The 23,339-nt window shown below is 42.7% G+C and overlaps 1 protein-coding gene across 1 annotated transcript in view; it reads right to left on the bottom strand.

Moving 5' to 3' along the window:
- The window catches only part of KMT2C (lysine methyltransferase 2C), a gene marked incomplete in the record, with an annotated part of 4,117,755 nt that overhangs the window by 572,825 nt on the left and 3,521,591 nt on the right, over positions 1–23,339 (bottom strand).

The raw sequence follows: 23,339 nt of genomic DNA, 5'->3' as shown, positions 1-23,339 counted from the left end.
AGTTAAGGGCCACACTGGACATTACCTTAGGCATGAATGTCGGGTTTTTCCTCAGAGAAACCCTGTCTGGATAAAAAATGATAAAAGGTTCCACAGCCATGAGTGCCTGTAGCTCTGAGACTCGTCTTGCAGAGGTTATTGCTAGGAGCAGAGCTGTTTTCCAAGATAAAAACTTTATATCAGCTGTAGCGGCTGGCTCAAAAGGGGGCAGAGTGAGTTTTTCCAAAACATAATTGAGGTCCCATGCAGGTATTGGTGATCTCCTTGGAGGCCTTAAATTTTTGGCTCCTCTGAGGTATTGCCTTAACTAAGGATGACAAAAGATTGGTGGCTCTGTATTGTAATGAGCCGAAATGGCCGAGGCATGAATTTTAATTGATGAAAAAGATAGGCCTTTATCCAGCATCTCAGTTAGGTATTGCAAAATCTGAGGAATATTTGGTACTGCTGTGTCAATACCTTGTGCCTGGTTCCAGGCACAGAATCTCTTCCATTTTCCAGCATAAGATTTTCTAGTACTAGGCCTCCTGGCCTCCAAAATGACATCCATCACCGCTTTAGTGAGAGGTGTGTTTTGTATGACTACATTATCCGCCATGCTGCCAGATTTAAGGTCTTGAGTTGGCTGTGCAGGATCTGATTGTTTTCTTGGGACAGTAGGTGAGGTATCTGAGGTAAGGTCCAGGCTGGGCATTGAGACAAGTTCCTTAGGATTGGATACCAGTACTGGCGGGGCCAGTCTGTGGCAATCAGTATAATTTTTGGCTTCTCTTGTCTGACCTTTAGGAGTACCTTGGGGAGGAGAGGCAGTGGAGGAAAGGTATATACTGTTAAGTTTTTTCCAGCTGAAAGATAGGGCATCCACTTTCCATGCTTGTCTGTGATAAGTCCTTGTGCAGAATCTCTTTAGTTGGCAGTTGTGAGGAGAGGCAAATAGGTCTATGTCCAGGCATCCCCATTTCCTTGTTATCATGCTGAAGATCTGTGGATCCAATTTCCACTCGTGGGGATCCATGAGGTTTCTGCTTAGTTCGTCTGCCAGAGTATTCTTCTTTCCTGGCAGGAACTGTGCCTGCAGATGTACTTGGTATGTCAATGCTGTGTCCCACAAAGTCATGGTTAGTCTGCAGAGGGGGTAAGAATGAGTGCCTCCCTGCTTGTTTATATACCACATGACCATGGTATTCTCTGTCTTTATCAGTAGTTGTCCCGGATGAAGTAGGTCCTTGAAGGCTGTCAGGGTATTCTGAACAGCTAGCATCTCTTTTTCATTGATATGTAGATGCATTTGGTTGGTGTACCATGTGCCTTGAATACATCTTCCTGCCATGTGTGCCCCCCAGGCATAATCTGATGCATCCTTTGTCAATGTCTGCCTGGCTGGAGGTAAGGTGAATGGCTGTCCCTTGTTCTGGTGACAGGCCTTCGCCCACCATCGAAACTCCTGTTGTAGGCAGGGAATGAGAGTAGTTATTGTTTCCAGGCTGTGGCAATGCTGAGTCCAAACACTTTTTAGGTACCATTGAAGTTTCCTCATATGCAGTCTTGCATATGGAATTAGTAGAATGCAGGATGCCATGAAGCCCAAAGCCTGCAGAATTTTTCTTGCAGAAAACTGGGCCTTTGTTGCCAACAATTTGAAATGGGTAGTCAGTTGCCTTTGTTAGTCTGGCGTGAGATAAGCCATCTGGGCAGTTGTATTTAAGCTTGCACCCAGGAATATTATCTCTTGAGAGGGTACTAGTTTTGATTTCTGTTTGTTGACTGTGTACCCTAGGCATGGTAGTAATCTTTTTACAAACGCCAGATGCTGCAGTAGAATGTCCTTGTTCTCTGCTTGTATGAGGCAGTCATCCAAGTAAGTATATATTTGTATTCCTCTTTGTCTGCAGAATGCAATTACTGGTGCCAGGCACTTTGTGAAGACCCTGGGCGCAGTAGATAAGCCAAAGGGCAGTGCAGAGAATTGGTAGTGCATTGCGCCAGCTTTGAATCTGAGGTATCCTCTGCATGTTTGTCTGATTGGGACATGCAGGTATGTCTCTTTTAGGTCTAAAGTCCTAAGCCAAGCCTTCTTGCTCAGCATGGGCAGAAGCTGCTGTAATGTCAACATCTTGAATTTTGGTATATGCAGATATGTGTTTAGAATACATAGGTCCAGTATTGGTCTCCAGGCTTTGTCCTTTCTGGGTACCAAGGACAGTCTTGAATAAAATCCTTGTCCCTGCTCTTGTTCTGGTACTTGTTGAATGGCCCTCATGTCCATGAGGGATGAGACTTGTTTTTGTGCCTCTGCCCATTGGTTTTTTGGCAGGTCTGGCCAAACGTTTGTCCTTGGCAGGGTATGAAAGTGAAACTTGTAACCCTGTGACACTATGTCTAAGACCCATTTGTCCTGGGTTGTTATGTGCAAATTGTGAGAAAAAAAAGTGCTAGTTTTCCCCCTAAAGATGCTGCCAGAAGATAAGTGCTTGGCGCAGGCAGGGGGAAGTCATTGGGACTGTTTCCTGTAAGGCTGTGATTTGTCTTCTCCACTTTTGGAGGAAGAAGCACCCCATTGTTTAGACCTGTATGAATCTTGGGGCTGGGCTCTGCCTCTTGGGCATCTGTATCTGCCCCTTTGCAGTCTGTCTGACACTGGAAAGGACCAATTCTTTGTAGGACAGTGTCTGCTAAATCTAGGAGGTTGTACCTGTAAGAAATCCTTGACCGTTTGCAGAGATTTAAGCTTTGTCCTCCATTGTATTTATCACCTCTTCTGCTTTAACACCAAACAAAGTATCATGCTGTAATGGAGCATCTAATAATTTTGCTTTAACATGATCTGGTGAATTTTGTTCCTTTAACCAAGCATGCCTCCTAATGACAGAACCCGTGACAGCGGCCCTGCAGGAGGCCTCCAACTAATCAAAACCACATTGCAAAGTATGTTTTCCAACTTGCTCAGCTGCATGTAATAAATCCTGCATTTCTTTGTTTTCTGCACCTTCAGAATTTAACAACATTTTCTGTTTAAGCAGTGACATAATATATTGTTGATATTTGAGCATATGAAACTGACAACTTAAAGCCCTTATAGCCAAGGTAGCAGAGGTGTAAATCTTATTTCCCCATCTGTCTAATGCCCTAGAATCCCTTTCAGAGGGGGTAGAGTTTTTTGCAGTGGATGTCTTGACCCCTTTGGGACCCTGAGAAATAGTTTCTGGGTCAGCAGCAGGGTTTTTGAAAAGGAATTTATGAGAGTCAGGCACCTTGTAGTACCTGTCCGGCTTAACAGGAGCTGGAGGTAAGGAGTCAGGGGTCAGACTGGACTCTGGAAATACATCATCTACAATGTCTAACACAGGCGGAATAGCTAGGGGCCTGTGTTGTGGGAGTAAAAGAAGTCCCTGAGCCTTTTCTTAGATTGAGAATAATCCTGGCTCTCCCAGTGGAAATGTTCCCTCATGGTATGCAAGGTTTCCCCAAAAGAGTAATCCTCAGGAGGAGAGGCTGAAGGGATAGGTTCTTCAGCATCAGAATCCTCATATGGAGGAAGAGAGTATTCCTGATCAGAAGAGGAATCTGAAGAAATGGAAACCTGATCTGAAGATTTATACTCTGTCTCTTGCCTAGGCCTCTTATCAGGAGGAGGATGGGAACCCCTGATCAAAGTAATTAAGTCTTCGGCCATTTTGAGCATCTGATTTTTGGGCATGGAGGCCTGATCATGAGGCTGTTGTACTTGTTTCTTTGTCTTTAAAGATTTAGTTTTTGCCTCTGTAGCTGGAGTCGCTTTAATGTACAATTGAGTAGGTCTGAAGACACCCTCGGAAGCAGATGCCTGCTCAGCCGCTCCGGACCCATCTGAGGGAATAGTTTCCGAAGGTCCAATACCTTGAGCTTCCAGTGGCCTAGGTGACTTCACATGGGAGTCTATAGTGGCCTGCGGGTCCAAAGTAGCGGGCGTCAGGGGCTGCGAAAGCACCTCACCGAGAGTTGGCGAACCGGCAACTGGCTTAGAAGAAGCCTTGTCATCGGTTTTAGACCTCGGATGCCTGTCCTTTTCTTTGCGTTTCTTGTGAATTGCGGTAGTCGGTTGGCTATCCGATGGCATTGTGTAATTAAATCTTCTGCCAAAATAGTGAAATGCAAAATCGTACCGGCGCTTTATAGTGCGCTGGTTAAATCTAGCACAAAACCGACAACAAGCAACGTCGTGGTCAGGGCCTAGGCAAGGAATACAGTAAGAATGAAAATCCTTATGAGGTATTTGCTTCCCACAAGAAATACAATTATTAACTTTTTCTGACATCGGTCTGGAGCAAGAAAAAAGTTTTCCCCAACGGGGTACTTAGCTTTTAATGAAGACTTCGGAACTGGAATTCGAACTCGAAAATCTCAGGAGTCGGCCGACTGACAATTGCGAACTGCTTCTGCTTCGGGCATCGCACGGCAAGAAAGACTGAAGAAAATGGCGCAAGTTGCATCTTTTATACCCCTGGCGCACTGACGTCAGGGAAGAGGCGACAGCAACCGACGCTGGACCTAGACTTTGGAATTCAGGCCGACTGAGGGTAGCCTGCCAGCAGGATAACCTAAGTGTAATGACTGCAACAGTGAAACATGAAGAACATCTATGGTTCCTAGCAACTATTCTGTTAGGGCTTTCCCAAAGAGATGGATAGGGTGAAGTTCAGGAAGAATGAAAATGGACAGCACAGATGCAGTTATGGTGAGTACATAACCTTTTATATCTGATGTTTTCATTCTCATTCATTCCTCAACAAATGGGACAGAGTCCCCCGTTACCGTAACCTTGGGTGGGCCTCATGGAAGGATGTTCCGGAGAACTGTAGAATCAACAGAAGCTCTTTTTCTGGAGATGATGTCCAATTTGTAATGAGCAATAAAAGTATGAGTATTAGAACATGTGGCAGCTGCACAAATGCCATCAATAGAGGCTCTAGCCCAAAAGGGAGCTGATGTGGCTATTGACCTATTTGAGTGCGCCTCTGGTTGCCTTGGCAAGGTTATGCCTCTCAAGGAATAAATGTAGGACATACAATCTGTTATCCATTTGGCTAGTGTAGTATTAGAGACTGTTTTTCCCATCTTATTGTTAAAAAAGGAGACAAACAATTGATCAGTTTTCCTACATTCCTTAGTCCTGTGAAGGTAAAAGCAAAGTTGCCTATGTACATCTAAGAGATGATGGGTATATTTTCTTTTATTGTCAAATTTGGGAAAGAAAACTGGTAAACTGATCACTTGATTATATTTGTTTCGGAGGCAACTTTTGGTAAAAAGGAAGGATTAGTGAGTAAAGTAACTTTACCTTCGTGAAAAATCAAATATAGTGGTTTCAGAGAGTGCTTGGAGTTCAGAGACTCATCTTGCTGAGGTTATGGCCACCAGAAAGACTATTTTCCAAGATGGAAACTTAAGGTCTACTTTAGCTGATGGTTCAAAAGGAGAATGCACTAAAGTATGTAATAACAAAGTCATGTCCCAAAGTGGAGTAGGGTCCCTAACTGGGGGTCTAAGTAAGAAAGTACCTTTCAGAAAGGCCTTACATAGCTTAGATGAAGCCAAAGGAGAAGCATTCATCTCCAATGTGGTAGTTGGAGATAGCTGCTAATGCTAACTGAACTTTGATGGTGGAGAAAAGTACAGTTGTGTACACTTACCATAAATGTAGATGTTCGAGTGTCTTCACTGTTGCAGTCATCACTGTAGGGTTCTTCCTGTAGGCAGGCAGTCCTCGGTCGGCCAGAATCCCAAAGTCTGGGTCCAGCGTTGGCTGCTCAGTCATGCTCCCTGACGTCAGAGCGCTAGGAGTACAAAGCTGCCAGCCAACGCCATGTTCTCCAGTTTTTCTTGCCCCAGACGTCAGGTGGGGGGGGGGGTAAATCGCTCAAAGAAGAAAGTGATATACCCTCACTGAAGTCCATGAACTCCAACTTCTGCAATTGTAATGGGCATGAGTAATAGCCTTAAAGACACAAAACCCTCTGTCCTTGGATGAGTGAGGGTTTCATTCTCCATTACTCACCTCTTGCACCCTTGGGAAAGAATAAGCTTTATTGTGCACTGCAGAGATGCAAGCTTGATGGTTACACCAAGACTCCAAACACCTTGCATGCCATCCCGTTGGACCACACAAATGTATGTGGGTGAGGTGCGGTGTTGGCCTTAAATAAAAAAAAATTCCTTTGGCAGCAGTATGGTACAGCGTTATTTATCAGTAAACTAACTTCAAAAGGGCTACCTTCTGTGACCTACTATACAGAGGCACAGTCAACCAATCTAAAAGGGTGGCGAAAGCCAAACACACTCTGGCTAGGTTTATAAATGCCCTAGGGCAGATAGCATAGTATCAATCTATGAACCTAAGAGATGGGGAAAATACAGCCTAAAATAAATAAATAAATAAAAATGGTCATAGTCTTATTGGGCAAAATAAAGGGTAGCTTTCAGAGTGTGGCAAAAATGAAGTAGCAAGGTTTTGTGAACTGGTCCATACAAAGTCATCCACAAAGCAGGCAAGCAATCTGGTAACTTCACTGTTTTCCTTTAGCCAGCAGAACAAAGAAGGATCAACTTATGAGACTCTTTCATTTTATTATACCAGCAGAGTAATGAGTCTGTTCAACCACAAATATACTTTGAGTAGCCATAATCATCACACATCTTGCCTCAAGACAAGGACTGACGTATATGTCATAACAGAGGATCATATCTTGAAAAATGTAATGTCCAAGGAATAAACTTTCCACTGCTTTTGACAAAATATGGACAAAATGCAATGAAGAGATTCTAATGCAATTTATTTTGGGTCACCCCAGCTGACTATCTTGTTTTATCCATCGGGTCTGCTACAACCGCCTTGACCTCCTCCAGACTGACTCCAACTATGTTTTCCGCTGGCGAGGAGATTGAGGTAACTTGCTGCTGTACCATACTGCTGCCAAAGGATTTTTTTTTATTTAAGGCCAACACTGCACCGCCACCCACATACATTTGTGTGGTCCATCGGGATGGCATACAAGGTGTTTGGAGCATACTGTCCATGACTGTGTGTGATTCAACCAAAGTACCCCCCCCCCCACACACACACACACACACACACACACACACACACACACACACACACACACACACTGTAAACAGCACTCCCAGTGCTTCTCCAGCCTGCACCAGAGATCAACTGTGGAGATCAGCCCAAGCACATGTCCTCCTGTCTAGTACTGGCATGCCCATCTTTTCTGCCTTGCCAACAAGTGTCCAAGCCATTAATCAAACTCAGGTCACCTGGGTTGCAGTTCATAGGTAGGTACTAGGCTATCGGTTATCCCTTTATGCACCAGTACAAGCTTAACTCTGATGCAAATGTTGGTGAATCATTATATTTTTTTCCTGCAAAGTTTTTCATACCCTTTAGCCACCTGTTTCAGGTGTTTCTCCCTTCCAGAGTTTGAGGGTAAACACTCACTTTGTAGAGATGTATATTTGGCCAGCATTATCAGCTTTCTAAAAACATCATGATCTTTCAACTGTAAATTTCATCCTGTTTTGCTCACTGAAACAGTATGTCATCAGTCAGGAGTACATCTCTAGTACACATGTAAATGGCAGGTCAAAGGTGGTCAATACTGTCATGGCTCAAAAGGTTAGACACAGATCCCCAGAGGGGAAACTATAAAAATCAGCGCAGAGACATGGTTCCTAGTTTATCCTGATAACCAAGACTTCTGAGGCCACTGATATTTTTACTTGGTAATTTATGAGGTCTCAAGACGAGTAACATGTTTTGACAAATGCATGCCAAAGAGGCATTACATTCAATAAAATGTATTATGAGGGGAATTAAGACTTATTTGGAATTAGAGGAGATGGCTTTAGAAATCAGATGAACCACACGGATGGTTTTCTGAACTACTGAGGAAAAATGAATGTCAAAAGATAAGGAATTATCAACAAGGGTGCCTAGATCCCTTATTAAGGGTTTTTAATTGATAGTGTGTCACTTCTGTAGCATGGGAAAATGCTTTATTTACCACAATTTTCAAACGTCAAATGCTGATGTGGTCTAACCTATGCTGGAGCAATCGTGACTCAGTGGAAGATCAAAAAACAACACCCAATTTACAGTTGTCTATAAACGTAAGACAGCCATAGGCCAGGAGTGCTGGACTGAAGACCTAGGAAATAAATGTCAAGTAGAAAAGGACTCAATATTGAAAATCCCATGGTACACCACTTGTAACATTTCTGCTTCAGAAGTGGCAGCTGCAACTCTAACACCAAGGTTCTGTCAGACAACCAGTTATCTATTCACCACACAACTTAAGGATATACATTCAGATTTACAGGTCTGTTAGTAATGCTTCCATGGGGAACAGTATCAAAGGCCTTGGCCAGTTCCATTTACATTGTATGAATTGTGTAACCACTACTCACTGTTTTGGGGATGTTTTCAAAGAACTGAATGAAGTTAAAGAGGCAGGACCTTTCTTAGAAGAAGCCAAATTGAAGAGGGTTGAGGGTGAAGAGATTTATAACCTCTAAACTAATGAGACCATTATAATACATTCCATTGCTTTACAAATGAGGTTAGTGAGACTGACAGCACTACAGTTACCAGGGTCTTTGTGTGGGCCACCCTTGTGTAACAGCACTACAATGGCCGATTTCCAGGCTTTATGACTCTAACCAGTGGACAGGCTTCTGGTAAAGAGGTTAAGTAGAGGGTTCAAATACACCACAGCTGGTACTGATAACCTGGTTTGTTATCCAGACCCGTAGAAGAGGTGTCCTTAAGCGTTTGGCAGGGCTAAAAGAACTTGTTCTATGGCAATTAAAGAGTATGGCTTGGATTTTGTAATCTGTGGAACAGCTATAGTTGTTGGAGTAAAACTTGTACTAAATTTGTCAGTAAGGATATTAGCTATTTCCTTTGGGTCAGAGCGGGGAATATTATTGTGCATCAGCTCCAAACATTACATTCAACTTCCTGGCAGAGTTTAAGAAATATCAGTAGTTCCTTTTGATTTTAGTGGCTATTTTCAGATCATATGAAGTTTTAAGTTCATCAGTTGTTCCCTTTAGCTCTTTTCTACTTTGCATAAGTGGGCTCTTAAGGTAGACAGTGAAAACTCTTAAGAATTAAGTAATTTCTTCCTCTTGTTATATAATTTATTTATACTGGTATTACACCAAAGCGGCTTGTTTTCAAATTTCTCTTTATATTTGGTGCATCTAGGGACTGCCTTATTAATACAACTATTTAAGAGGTAGTAAAAGTCAGAGGCACATACAGTGGCATTAGCAAAGTACAGTTGTGTACACTTACCATAAATGTAGATGTTTGAGTGTATTCATTGTTGCAGTCATTACATTTGGGTAACCTGCTTGCAGGTTGCCCTCAGTCGGCCTGATTAACAAAGTCTTGGGTCCTGCATTGGTTGCTGTCCCTTCTTCCATGATGTCAGGTCATCAGGGGTATAAAACATGCAGCAGATGCCATTACATCAGTTTTTCTTGCCCCAGATGTCAGGTGCCTCCCTAATGGGGAGCAAATAAACATAAAAACACAAAGGTATACCTCCAACAAAAAGCAAATACACCAAAAAGCCTTTTAAGCATAGTAAAGGAAAGAGGTATAGCCAGAAGAAGTTAGGGGGCTGGAGGGAGGGTAACCAGGACTGCAACAGTGAATATACTCTAACATCTACATTTATGGTAAGTGTACACAACTGTACTATGTTCTTCGTGTTTTACTGTTGCAGTCATTACATTTGGGTAGATTCCCAAAGCTATGGTTGGGAGGAGTTTATATAGCATTAGGGCCAGCTATAAGGCCCTGCAAGACAGCAGTGGCAAAGCCAGCTCTGGATTTAGAGAAAATTGGCAAATGATAATGCTTGGTGAAAGTATGTACAAAACACCAGGTAGCAGCTTCTAGGATGTCCCTGGTAGGAACACCTCTGAGAAAGGCTGCAGAAGTAGATGCAGCCCTGGAGTGAGATCTGATCCCCTGGGGGATAGGTTTTCCATGGTGCTTATAGCAGAAATGAATACAATGGTTTATCCATTTAGAAATAGTTTGTTTTGAAATAGCCTTCTCCCTCTGCCCCTGCAGCAAATGCTACCAGCAGTTATTCAGATTTTCTTCTAGGTTTAGTCCTGTCCAAGTGGAGTCTAAGTTGTCTGTGCACATCCAAGGAATGTAGAATCCGTTCCCCTTTGTTCTGTGGATTGGGAAAGAAGGTTGGCAAATGAATGGACTGATTAAGAGCCACACTGGATACCACCTTGGGCATGAAGGATGGATTGGTCCTGAGTGACACCCTGTCTGCATGAAAGATGATGAAAGGCTTCACTGCCATAAGGGCCTGTAATTCAGATATCCTTCTAGCTGAAGTGATTGCTAAAAGGAAAGCTGTTTTCCAAGAAAGAAATTTTAAGTCTGCAGTAGCAGCTAGCTCGAAAGGAGGTAGAGTGAGTTTCTCCAATACAAAGTTAAGGTCCCAGACCGGGGTTGGAGCTCTCCTGGGTGGTCTCAAAATTTTGGCCCCTCTGAGGTACTGCTTGAGCAGGGGATGAAAGAAGAGGGGAGGTTCTGTGTTATAATGAGCTGAAATGGCTGAGGTGTGGATTTTAATGGAGGAAAAAGACAGGCCCTTGTGAAGCATCTCAGTTAAGTATTGCAAAATCTGAGGTAAATAGGGCGCTGCTGTGCTCATCCCTTGAAATCGGTTCCAGGCATAGAATCTTTTCCATTTTTCAGCATAAGATTTTCTATCACTAGGCCTCCTTGTCTCTAAGATGACATCCATCACAGGTTTGCTGAGGGATGATCAGGGTGAGTTTAAGTAATTAGCCAGGCTGCAAGTTTCAATGTTGGAAGCTGAGGGTGCAGAATCTGGTTCTCCTGCTGAGACGCAGGGAAGGGGTCTGAGGCAGGTGCCATGGAGATCACTGCAACACACTGCACAGGAGGGGGTACCAGTGCTGGCGCGGCCAGTCTGGAGCAATGAAAATCTCCTTGGTTTGTCCTGTTTGACTTTTAACAGAACTTTGGAGAGCAGAGGCAGCAGGGGAAGACACGGACTGATAGTTTTTTCCAGCTGAAGGACAGAGCATCCACTTTCCAGGCTTGTTTGTGGGGAGTCCTTGTGCAAAAGTTGTCCAACTGGTAGTTCTGGGAGAAGCCAAATAGGTCTATGTCTGGGCTCCCCCATTCGCTTGTCAACATGTTGAAAATCCTTGGTTCCAGTTTCCACTTGTGTGGGTCCATGAGGTTACTGCTTAGTCCGTATGCCAATGTATTTAATTTTCCTGGCAGGAATTGAGCTTGTAGGTGCACTTGGTAGCTCAAGGCTGTGTTCCACAATGCCAGGGCTAGTCTGCAGAGGTGGTAGGAATGTGTACCCCCCCCCCCTGCTTGCTTATGTACCACATAACCGTGATGTTGTCCGTCTTTACCATTAGTTGTCCTGAAAGAATGTAGTCCTTGAAGGATGTCAGAGCATTCGCTACAGCTAACATTTCTTTTTGATTAATATGTAGGTGCATTTGACTTGGGTTCCATTTGCCCTGAATGCACTTTCCTGCCAGGTGAGTCCCCCATGCATAGTCTGATGCATCTGTTGTTAGGGTTTGGGTGGCATGGGGTAGTGTGAATGGTAGTCCCTTGTTTTCGTGGCAGGCCTCTGCCCACCAGATGAACTCTAGGTGTAGGCAAGGCATGATAGGAATCATTGTTTCTAGGCTGTGAGAATGTTGACTCCATAGGCTTTTTAGATACCATTTGTCTTGCAGACAGCAGGGTTTTTGTGGCCACTTGTTTGAAATAGGTCATCATATTAATTTGCTTTTCTGGCGTGAGGTAAGCCATCTGGGAAGGTGTATTCAAGCTTGTTCCCAGGAATGTAATTTGTTGACAGGGTACCAGTTGTGATTTCTTTTCATTTATGGTGTACCCCAGACAAGTTAGAACCCTTTTTACAAATGCCAGATGATTCAAAAGTATGTCCTGGCCTTCTGCCTGAATTAGACAATCCACGTATGGGTATATTTGAATACTTCTTTGCCTGCAAAATGCAATAACTGGAGCCAGGCACTTAGTGAAGCCAGGCACTTTGTGAATACCCTGGGCGCAGTAGACAAGCCAAAGGGCAGTGCAGAGAACTGATAATGCATGTAGCCTGCTTTGAAGCGTAGGTATCTTCTGCAAGATTCCGTGATTGGGATGTGCAGGTATGCTTCTTTTAAATCTAGTGTTGCCAACCAGGCATCTTTGCCTAGCATAGGAAGTAATTGGTGAAGAGTCAGCATCTTGAATTTTGGAATCTCCAGAAAGTTGTTTAGAGTAGACAGGTCCAGGATTGGACGCAATGATTTTTCTTTTCTGGGTACCAGGAAAAGTCTCGAGTAGAAACCTTGTCCCTTTTCCTCTTCTGGTACCAGATGAATAGCCCTCATGCTTAATAGAGAAAGTACTTGTTTTTGAGTCTCTGCCGACTGATTTGGGGGTAGGTCCGGCCACCCATTTGGTGTTGGCAATGTGTGGAAATTAAATCTGTATCCCTGGGACACTACATTTAAAACCCATTTGTCCTGGGTTATGAGTTTCCAGTTCTTTGCATGAAGAGCAATCGTTCCACCCAAAGGGGCAGTCAGAAGATAAGTGCTTGGAAATTTTAAAAGGAAGTCATTGAGACCGTTTACCATAGGGGGTTGTCTTGTTATTCCCAGATTTGGAAGTGGAGGCCCCTCACTGCTTAGTTCTGAGAGTCTCCTGGGACTGAAATCTGGGGGTTTTTACTGTGTCTGGGTTTGGCTTGAGAAGACCTGGAAGGGTCTGGAAAGGACCAGTTCTTAGTAGGCCAGTGCCTACTAAATCTAGGAGGTTGCACTTGTAAAACATCTTTAACAGTTTGCATAGATTTAGCTTTATCTTCCATCTTTTTAAGAACTTCTTCAGCCTTGCTGCCAAACAGGTGGTCCTGATTTAAAGGAGCATCCAACAATTTAGCTTTAACATGATCAGGCAAAGATTGCTCCTTAAGCCAAGCATGCTTTCTAAGCACAGACGCAGTAACAGCAGCCCTGCAAGAGGCCTCTAAAGAATCAAAACCACATTGCAAAGTATGTTTTCCAACTTGTTTAGCAGAATGCATTAAGTCCTGTAAATCATTATTTTCCACACTGTCAGGAATCAACATAATTTTCTGTTTAAGCAGTCCAATGACATGTTGCTGATATTTTAACATATGAAATTGGCAGTTTAAAGTTCTGATTGCCATGGGTGCTGAAGTATAAACCTTTTTACCCCATCTATCCAGCGCCCTGGAGTCTCTATCAGAAGGGGTAGGATTTGTAGCAGTAGAAGCCTTAATGCCCTTGGGCCCCTGAAAAAAAGTCTCTGGATCTGCAATAGCAATTTTGAAAAGGAACTTGTGGGACTCAGGAACCCTGTAGTATCCGTCAGGTTTACTAGGAGCAGGAGGCAGGGAATCAGGGGCCAAACTGGATTCCGAGAAAACATGATCAACAATGTCTAGTACAGGAGGAATAGCCAAAGGCCTATGCTGAGGTAGAAGAAGGAAATCCCTAAGCCTCTTTTTTGAATCAGAAAATTCCTGGCTTTCCCAGTGAAAATGCTCCCATAAAGTATGTAAGGTTTCTCCAAAAGAAAAATCCTCAGGAGGGGAAGCAGGGGGAATAGAATCCTTTGCATCAGAATCCTCATAAGTAGGTAAGGACAAATCCAGGTCTCATCATAAAAGTCAGAAGAAACAGAATCCTGATCAGAAGATTCATAATCAAGCTCAGCCCTAGTTCTCTTGGGGGGGGGGGGGGTTGACTACCCCTGATTAGCTTTATCAGATCTTCAGACATTTTTATCATTTGTTTTTTAGGGATAGGGGCCTGAGCATGTGGCCTGGGCGTCAGTTTATTAGACATGGATCGAGATTTAGGCCTTAGTAATGAAGGAGGCGTTGATTTAATATGCAAGTCCGTAGGCCTGAATACACCCTCAGAAGATGGTGCCTGCACAGCGGCTCTGGACCCATCCAAGGTAGAGACATCCATGGATTCCATAGTTGAAGTATCTCGCGGCATACCGGACTCTGAATGGGTCTCAGTAGAAGCCTGTGAATCAGAAGTAGCGAGTATCAGGGGCTGCAAAAGCGCCTCACTGAGTACCGGCGAACTGGCGACTGGCTTAGGAGAAGCGTTGTCAGCAATTTTGGACCTCGGCGGCCTGTCTCTGTCTTTATCTTTGCATTTTTTCGGAATCCCGGTAGTCGGATGGCTAACCGACATTTCTGGATAATTAAACTGAGAACCGAAATATTTAGAGGCAAAAATATACAGACAACGGATAGTGCGCCGATTAAATAAAGCACAAAACCGACAGCAAGGTACGTCGTGGTCAGGGCCTAGGCAAGAAATACAGTACGAATGAAAATCTTTGAGGTATATGCTTTCCACAAGTAATGCAATTAACTTTTACTGACATCTTGTGTAGTAGGGCCAGTCTGAAGGAGATTGGAGACTGTAAAGTGGTGGCAGGGGAAAGTGTAGTTAGGCAGCATAGGATGGTGGTTTGTAGGATGACAATGGTGATCAAGAAGAGGAGGATGAGTGTGAATGATGTGTGGGCAGCACCAAGGATCAAATGGTGAAAATGCAAAAAGGGTAATTGTGAGGTGATGTTCAGGGAAGAGTTAAGACAGGCACTGGGTGGCAGTGAAGAGTTACCGAATAGCTGGGTAACTACAGCAGAGCTAGTAAGAGAGATGGCTAGAAAGGTGCTTGGTGTGACATCTGGAAAGAGGAAGGAGAACAAGGAGACCTGGTGGTGGAATGAAGAAGTACAGGAGAGTATACAGAGAAAGAGGTTGGCGAAGAAGAAGTGGGATTGTCAAAGAGATGAAGAAAGTAGACAAGAGTATAAGGAGATGAGGTGCATAGCAAAGAGAGGTGGCGAAGGCTAAGGATAAGGTGTATGAAGAGTTGTACAAAAGGTTGGACACTAAGGAGGGAGAAAAGGGCCTGTACCGATTGGTTAGACAGAGGGACCGAGCTAGTAAAGATGTGCAGCAGGCAAGGGTGATAAAGGATAATGAGGGAAACATACTCGCAAGCGAGGAGAGTGTGTTGAGCAGATGGAAAGAGTACTTTAAGGGGTTGATGAATGAAAAGAATTAGAGGGAGAGAAGGTTGGATGATGTGCGGATAGTGAATCATGAAGTGCAGTGGATTAGCAAGGAGGAAGTAAGGATAGCTATGAAGAGGATGAAGAACTTAAAGGCTGTTGGTCCAGATGACATACCTGTGGAAGCATGGAAGTGTTTAAGTGAAATGGCAGTGGAGTGTTTAAGTGAAATGGCAGTGGAGTTTTTAACTAGATTGTTTAATGAAATCTTGGAAAGTGAGATGATGCCTGAGGAATGGTGAAAAAGTGTTTTCGATTTTTTAAGAATAGGGGTAATGTGCAGAGATGTAGTAACTACAGAGGGATTAAACTGATCAGTCACAGCATGAAGTTATGGGAAAGAGTAGTGGGAGCTAGGTTAAGAAGGGAGGTGATGATTAGTGATCAGCAGTATGGTTTCATGCCAGGGAAGAGCACTACAGTGAGAGAAAAATTGCACAGGACACCAAAGACAATCATAAGGCTTTTTTCAGTTATGTTAGAAACCTTGGATGCAACTCCCATACTTGTTCTGAGTTGATTCTAAACGACAAAAAATACACTGAACCCACAGACATCGCCAATATCCTGGCAGACAGGTTCAGTGCAAACTTCTCCACTCCCTCCACCCCAAAAGAGCAAGTATCTATCCCGGCAGAGGGCTGCCTCCCAAACATCTCAGATGCTCAGGTGAAGGCTGCCCTCTCCAAAGCAAAAAACACTGCTTCCATGGGACCAGATGGCGTCCCAGGTTGCGTCCTACATGAACTACAAGAGGAACTAATCCCTCAAATAAAACAGCTATACAATCTCAGCCTCACTACAGGATATGTGCCCAAAGAATGGCGTACAGCAACAGTGGTCCCACTCCACAAAGGTGGAGCCTCTACGGACCCTGGAAACTATCGCCCCATAAGCCTGACTAGCTTAGTCTGCAAGGCTATGGAGAGGATCATCATGGAGCTCATAAACAAAGACATTGGGGACCTACAGACACTAGATCCTACCCAGTTCGGCTTTGTCAAGGGCAGATCCTGCCTTTTGAACCTGGTTGACTTCCTTGAAACAGTCACCAAAGCCATAGATGAAGAGAAGGCAGTCCACACAGCCTATCTGGACCTTGCAAAGGCATTTTACACAATACCCCACTCGGGCATCATAGATAAGCTATCCAGCTTAAATATAAACCCCTATGTCACAAGATGGGTCACAAACTGGCTCAAAGACAGAACCCACAGAGTGAGAGTTGCTGGAGCCATGTCAGACTTGAAACCGGTCACAAGTGGCGTCCCACAGGGTTCTGTCCTGGGACCACTCTTGTTCGGTATATACTTTTCCGTGGTACAGGCAAACGTGGGAGGACTATGGCTCACCAAGTTCGCAGACGACTGCAAACTGGGTGCCATAATCAACTCTCCAGCTGACACAAACATCCTTCAAAAAGGTCTCACAGAGACAGATAACTGGTGCCAGCGCCATGGTTTAAAGCTAAATGCCAAAAAATGTATAGTCATACCCTTTGGCAAAAACAATGTTCCCACAAATTACCACACAGGCGGAAACCCATTAAGTAAAGAGAAAGTTATTAGGGACCTGGGGACCCAAGTTGATAGCAATCTCTCCTTTGAAAACCACATGGCCAAAGTGTCATAATTCCAGTTATGTGAGGCAGAGCACCTCACTGAATCTCTTCAAGAAGAATCTCGATAAGTGGATGGGGGATCGTAGGTTTGTCCCAGGGATTACTCCCGTGTCACTATTAGACAGAGGCACAGTAAACTAAACCTTAAAAAGGGCACAGTATACTCAAATCAAGGGGTGGCGTAAGCCATACAGAATTGGGCTAGGCTTATAATTGCCCCAGGGCAGATAGCCTAGTATGAACCTATGAACCTATACAGATGTGATGTTTACTCTGACAGTGTTGATGGAGAAGTACAGAAAAGGTCATAAGGAGATGCATTGTGTCTTTGTGGATTTAGAGAAAGCATATGACAGGGTGCCTACAGAGGAGCTGTGGTATTGTATGAGGAAGTCGGGAGTGTCAGAGAAGTATGTGAGAGTGGTACAGGATATGTACAAGGGTAGTGTGACAGCAGTGAGGTCTGCGGTGGGAGTGACGGATTCGTTTAAGGTGGAGGTGGGATTACATCAAGGATCAGCTCTGAGCCCTTTCTTATTTACAATGGTGATGGACAGGTTGACAGACGAGATCAGACAGGAGTCCCCGTGGACTATGATGTTTGCAGATGACATTGTGATCTGTAGTGAGAGTAGGGAACAGACGGAGGAGACCCTGGAGAGGTGAAGATATGCTCTACAGAGAAGAGGAATGAAGGTCAGCAGGACTAAGACAGAATATATGTGTGTGAATGAGAGGGAGGATAGAGGAATGGTGAGGATGCAGGGTGTAGAGATGGCAAAGGTGGATGAGTTTAAATACTTGGGATCAACAGTTCAGAGTAATGTTGAGTGTGGAAGAGAGGTGAAGAAGAGAGTACAGGATGGAGTGGGTGGAGAAAAGTGTCAGGAGTGATTTGTGACAGACGAGTACTAGTAAGAGTGAAAGGGAAGGTCTACAAGAGGGTAGTGAGACCATCTATGTTATATGGGTTGGAGACAGTGGCATTGACAAAAAGGCAGGAGTCAGAGCTTGACGTGGCAGAGTTGAAGATGTTAAGATTTGCACTGGGTGTGACGAGGATGGACAGGATTAGGAATAAGTATATTAGAGGCTCAGCCCAGGTTGGAAGGTTTGGAGACAAAGCCAAAGAGGCAAGATTATGTTATTTGGACATGTGCTGATGAGGGATGCAGAGTATATTGGGAAAAAGATGCTAAGGATGAAGCTGCCAGGTAACAGGAAAAGAAGGAGGCCTAAGATAAGGTTTATGGATGTGGTGAGAGAGGACATGCAGGTGGTTGGTGTGACAGAGCAAGATACAGAGGACAGGAAGAAATGGAAACAGTTGATCTGTTGTGGCGACCCCCAATGGGAGCAGCCGAAGGAAGAAGAAGACTGACATCGGAAGGAGCAAGAAAAAGTTTCCCCAACGGGGTACTTAACTTTAAAGTTGAAGACTTCGGTTCTGAAACTCGAAAACGAAAATTTTAGGAGTCGGCCGACCGGCACTTGAGAACTGCTTCTCCTTCAGGCACCACACAGCAAGAAAGACTGATGTAATGGCATCAGCTGCATGTTTTATACCCCTGACGACCTGACATCATGGAAGAAGGGGCAGCAACCGACGCAGGACCCAAGACTTTGTTAATCAGGCTGACTGAGGGCAACCTGCAAGCAGATTACCCAAATGTAATGACTGCAACATTGAAACATGAAGAACATCAGGATCCATCTGATCCATCGAAGGACGGCTACAATGGAATTTATTTAGGTCATCAATTAACTGAAAGTTTGTTTTTAAGTCCCTAAACACAAAGGTGTTTGCAGTTGAAGTTCCAGCAGGTTTAGAAGAAAAGGTCACTAATTTAACAAGAGAATATGACACATACGGAATTGTGCAAGATGTGGTCATATTTGTGAGGACAGGATAAAGGGTACTGGGGGCCCCTAGCAGGATGGCTAGTCATTTCTACAAGGAAGTTAGTATTTCTAATTTCAAGGAACTATTGGGCACATTGAACAGTAAAAGTGTAGGTCAGACAATTTACTGATGGAAGATGATGCCCCCCAGTAGAAATATGTTGGGTTTTAATGGAATTTCAGCTAATGTGCTAAGACAGCTACCATGCTCAGAAAGGGATACACATGATGTTCTACAGCTAACTATGAAATGGAAATTAATCTTGTTTATGAAGATTTGGACATTTAGGAGTTCAAAATTGGTGTCCCAATGAAATCGGTTGTGAGATGATAGCCTTGATAAATACTCCTCCCAAAACTGTCAGTTTGTCTGAACATAGGACAGGTACTAAACACAGGAATACAGGGAGTACTTGCATTGCTTTGAAACCATGTCTCTGTTAACTATACATGTATGAATGTGTTCAAGTTGCAGGCAGGACCCAAGTGCCGTCATTTTTACTTATTTATTTTTTAAGACTCCTTGAATTTACTAGAGCCACTTTTGTTCCAAATTAGAATTTACCAGGTTGCAATGACCAACAGAAGGACTCTGCTTAAAAAGGCACAATGGGGGCAACACAGACTTTAGCCAGAATGTGAAGCCTTGCTAAGGAGGGTGCACAACATCTCTAGCAAAGCAGGAAGGCTTTTCACCATCATGCCCCAATATGACACATAGTGGATCCTCTAGAATGTCACTAGCTAAAAAGCCAATTATTAAAGTCAGTTATCTGGTCTGTGAATCTTGGCATCATGGGTGATGACAAAATACCACTCAAGTTCAGTGTCTTTCCTGCCTTGGACATAGCTCCTTCATATCCTTCAGCAAGTCCTTCTGACTAGAGTGCTTAGGGTCATTCACTCCCATGTGGGCCACAATTAGGTCATGATCACCTTTGTTATAAAGGAGGGTTCTAAGACCCCCCTTGCTACATTCTTGACTTTGGCTCTGGAATGACAGTGTCACCCTATTCTTACCAAGCCCAATAAGGGTGCTGTCTGCACACCTGACAATGCATTCACCTATTACTAAAACATAACCATGGGTAGATGAAATCTCAGTGGGCCTTATGGGCTTGGAGTCCATAACTTTGTGACTCTTACAAGTATGTGTACTGATTACGGGTGTTCAGAGAAAAAGTGGGTGAGTTGCTGTGTGAACTAATAGCTGAGATTTATTAGTCCTTAGCCTGGAAGGCTTAGGAAGTCAACAAGCTCAGAGTTAAGTTGGTTTAATGGAGGTGTTCTGTGCTGTGTGTGCATTTTTGTTTGTGTGTTGTGCTTACAAAGTGAGTTTGGAGGTGATAAGGTAGCCTCCAAGTTCATTAAGTAAATACCGAATCACTGTAAGACAATAATGAAGAGCTTTCAAAAGTCATGAAGCAGTTGCTACACTGACTCAAAATACCTACTGCTATCAGGCTACCTACAGAAAGGGCAAAAGATGACTGAAATTCCATAATGACCAGTGCAGATGGAGGGGGGCATGGCAAAACAGGATACTGTAGTAAGTTACTCTTTTTATAAGACAGAGGGCAATAATGTACTGACTAGAAAAATGTGATAACATGGGATATGGCTAAAGGATACAAGAATATGAGCTGTGACTACTGTAGTACTCAGAAAAATAAATGAAGTACACAGGAGCAAAACTAGGATCAGGAACAAGTGGCAAACTGAAATCAAATAACTTAACCCAGTAGGCTATTTTGGTCTCCACCTAACTAGTAGCAGCAGCAGTGAGCAAATGAATGCTTAAACCAATGGATCCAGGTGCAGTAATTGTACAGCAACAGTTGCAGTTAGCAAATAACAGTTCCAGATACAGTAACTCTAAAGCAAATCATTACATTGCACTGCACTATCAACAGACCAGGGAATTTAAGTAATAAAAGTCTAACAAATTCAGCTAGTTTTACTGCCAAAATCATCAACAGTTTACTTTAACTACATAGTTAAACAATACATTAACAGATACAATAGTCATAATTCATATTTTGTGATAAAAGTTCTAATACAACCTCATCCTCTTCCACCACTCACTAAAAATAAACAAATAAAAAGACAGAAAAAAAGAACAAGTCCATGTCTCACACAGTTCTTTTTTAGCTTCCTGAACTGAATTAAATTACAAAATCAGCTCTTTGTAGTTTACTTGGAGGATGTATAAATTTCAAGTTCACCTCTTTTTTGTAATAAGGAATACCTTACAGAATTAAAAGTTCATAATTTCTTAATTCGTTTTGGTGGAAGACCCTGAAATATGTTTAGTGAATACTGATGAAAGATTAAATATCTGAATCTTGATGCAACTGCCAAAATGTTATTACTTCCTGATAACAAATAAAACCTATCAATAATTGTTCTATTCTTCCAAGGTTTATGTGATCCTAGCTGGTAAGAGAAGTCTATCACAACATTATTCAATGAAACATCTTAACTACTTTCTGCCAAAACTTTCATAAAGTAGCTTATTATTTTATGGAATTAATTAATTTTATCTAATAACTCTGAAATCCCCAAAAAACACAAATTACCTGGACGAATTAGCCTCTAGCAAGAGCAGCATATCCTGAAGGTTTGATAATTCCTCTAATAATTTGGTATTACTTTGTTTGTATCTCTTTTACTTCTACTGCAATCTTTTTAACTTCTTATACCATATTAGAAACAGTCTATTCTGCGGTCAATCTAGCTGTCCAAGAGGAAGGTCTTTCTATTACATTTAAATATTCACTGTTCTTTTCCACATTTAACATCACTTGCAAGTCTCCAGGCATTTAATTTCTTATTGCAAGATTATTAGAAATTTTAGAAATAAAATAATTAACAGTACCTAGGTATTGTACTGCAGTCTTACTAGCTGATAAAGCAATGCCACTTGTAGCCTGAAAAAAAATTAATATTTCGTAACAAAAGTTTTAATACAATGCCAAAAGAGATCTTATATCCATAGTTTGAAATTTCCCACTGGACAATGAATGAGGCAAGTCTGTAAAAGTGGAGATCGGAAAGAATTGTAATATTTTTCCTCGGAAGAGATTTCTTGTGAATGGTCTTCCTCAACCTCCAAGTAAGCAAAACGTTTTAGTATTGCTTCCTCTGGTTCAGATACAAAATTACTTCTTAAGGAATTCCACATTTTGTTAGCTGTTTTACTCTTCATGCATTCTCTAGGCTGTTTCTTTTTCATATCCTTTACTCTCCAACAGACAAACTAAAATTGCCGACAACTTCAAGACATACTGAATACAGATTATATCTCGTATCAGGCACATATAATTCTCTAAACTAAATAACAGTAAAGATAATTAAGACTATATGAGTGGTACCACAGCCACTGTAGACACAATGAAAAGGAACTGAGAAATTTATGAAAAGCTAGAGTGAATGAAAATTGTTAAAGAAAACGTGCATGCTGCATGACATTAATGTATGTCAACTCTTGTTGCAACTTAAAATGTTATTTAATACAAATACTGAAAAAAGAGAGACAGAAACCCCAAAAATATGTGGATAGTTTGAAAGTTAATCATGATACTAAAGACTGAAATAATGCATTTAGTAAAATGACATTTGCACATGTACAAAGTATTATTTGATGTGATAAAAGTCCACAAAATGCATGGGGCTGAGTTAAAGCTGATTTTGAATAACTATAGTATAAAGTATGTTACCTCAGATAGTTAGTGCAGATGTCTAAAACCCTGAGCTGTTTATGAGCTGCTTTTTGTTTGTCCCCAAAGTACAGGGTTTGATTCTTTCCACCTTTATTTGCCTGCTATACGACTCTATAAACAGGGATAACTGTGTCCAATGGACTCACACCCAGTTAACAAGTAAAACAAAATATACATACATACATTCTCACACACACACACACACACACACACACACACACACACACACACACACACACACACACACACACACCACGTGTGTGTGTGTGTGTGTGTGTGTATTTAAGAACTAAAAAGGGGGGAAAGCAGCTCATGGGACATATAGCTTTAAAAATGCTAATGCCCAAGTACATGCAGTTGTATTTACAGAAGTAAGACATGACTGAGAAGACAGAAGAGAAAGGCAAACTATAAAACACCTTACAGAGGACAAAGGTCACTCCCAGTATGTTTAACTTGTGGAGTATCCTTAAAAGCATGTTCTAGCCTCTAACAAGGGGGAGATGTAGTCTAACCTGGCAAAAGTGGTAACAATTAAGTGGCAGGCCAAGCTGGGTATTGGATGATAATGTGGAAATATTTACCAATGAAGGCACTAGATTGTGACAGGCCAGGACAGGACCTGGTGCTGACATCAGACCATGTTTCAGAAAGTGCACTCTTGTACCCAAGCAGGACAATATCCCACTGATACCAAACAATGTATATGCATGTTTAACATCTGGGATGCCCCCAGGGAGCCTAACTGTAGCATAAAAGGTCGGGGGAGTCTCCTTGAGTATAGCCAGTGATCTATGCATGACCAATGGAGTGCACAGTCCTGAAAAGACTCGGGGATCCCATTTCCTAACATTTATCCTTTGCTGAAGTATTTGAGAGAATT

This window comes from Protopterus annectens, chromosome 3.part1 (assembly GCF_019279795.1).
Source record: "Protopterus annectens isolate FY-2018-M chromosome 3.part1, PAN1.0, whole genome shotgun sequence".
NCBI lineage: Eukaryota > Metazoa > Chordata > Ceratodontiformes > Protopteridae > Protopterus > Protopterus annectens.
This window is presented reverse-complemented; position numbering and strand designations above follow the sequence as displayed.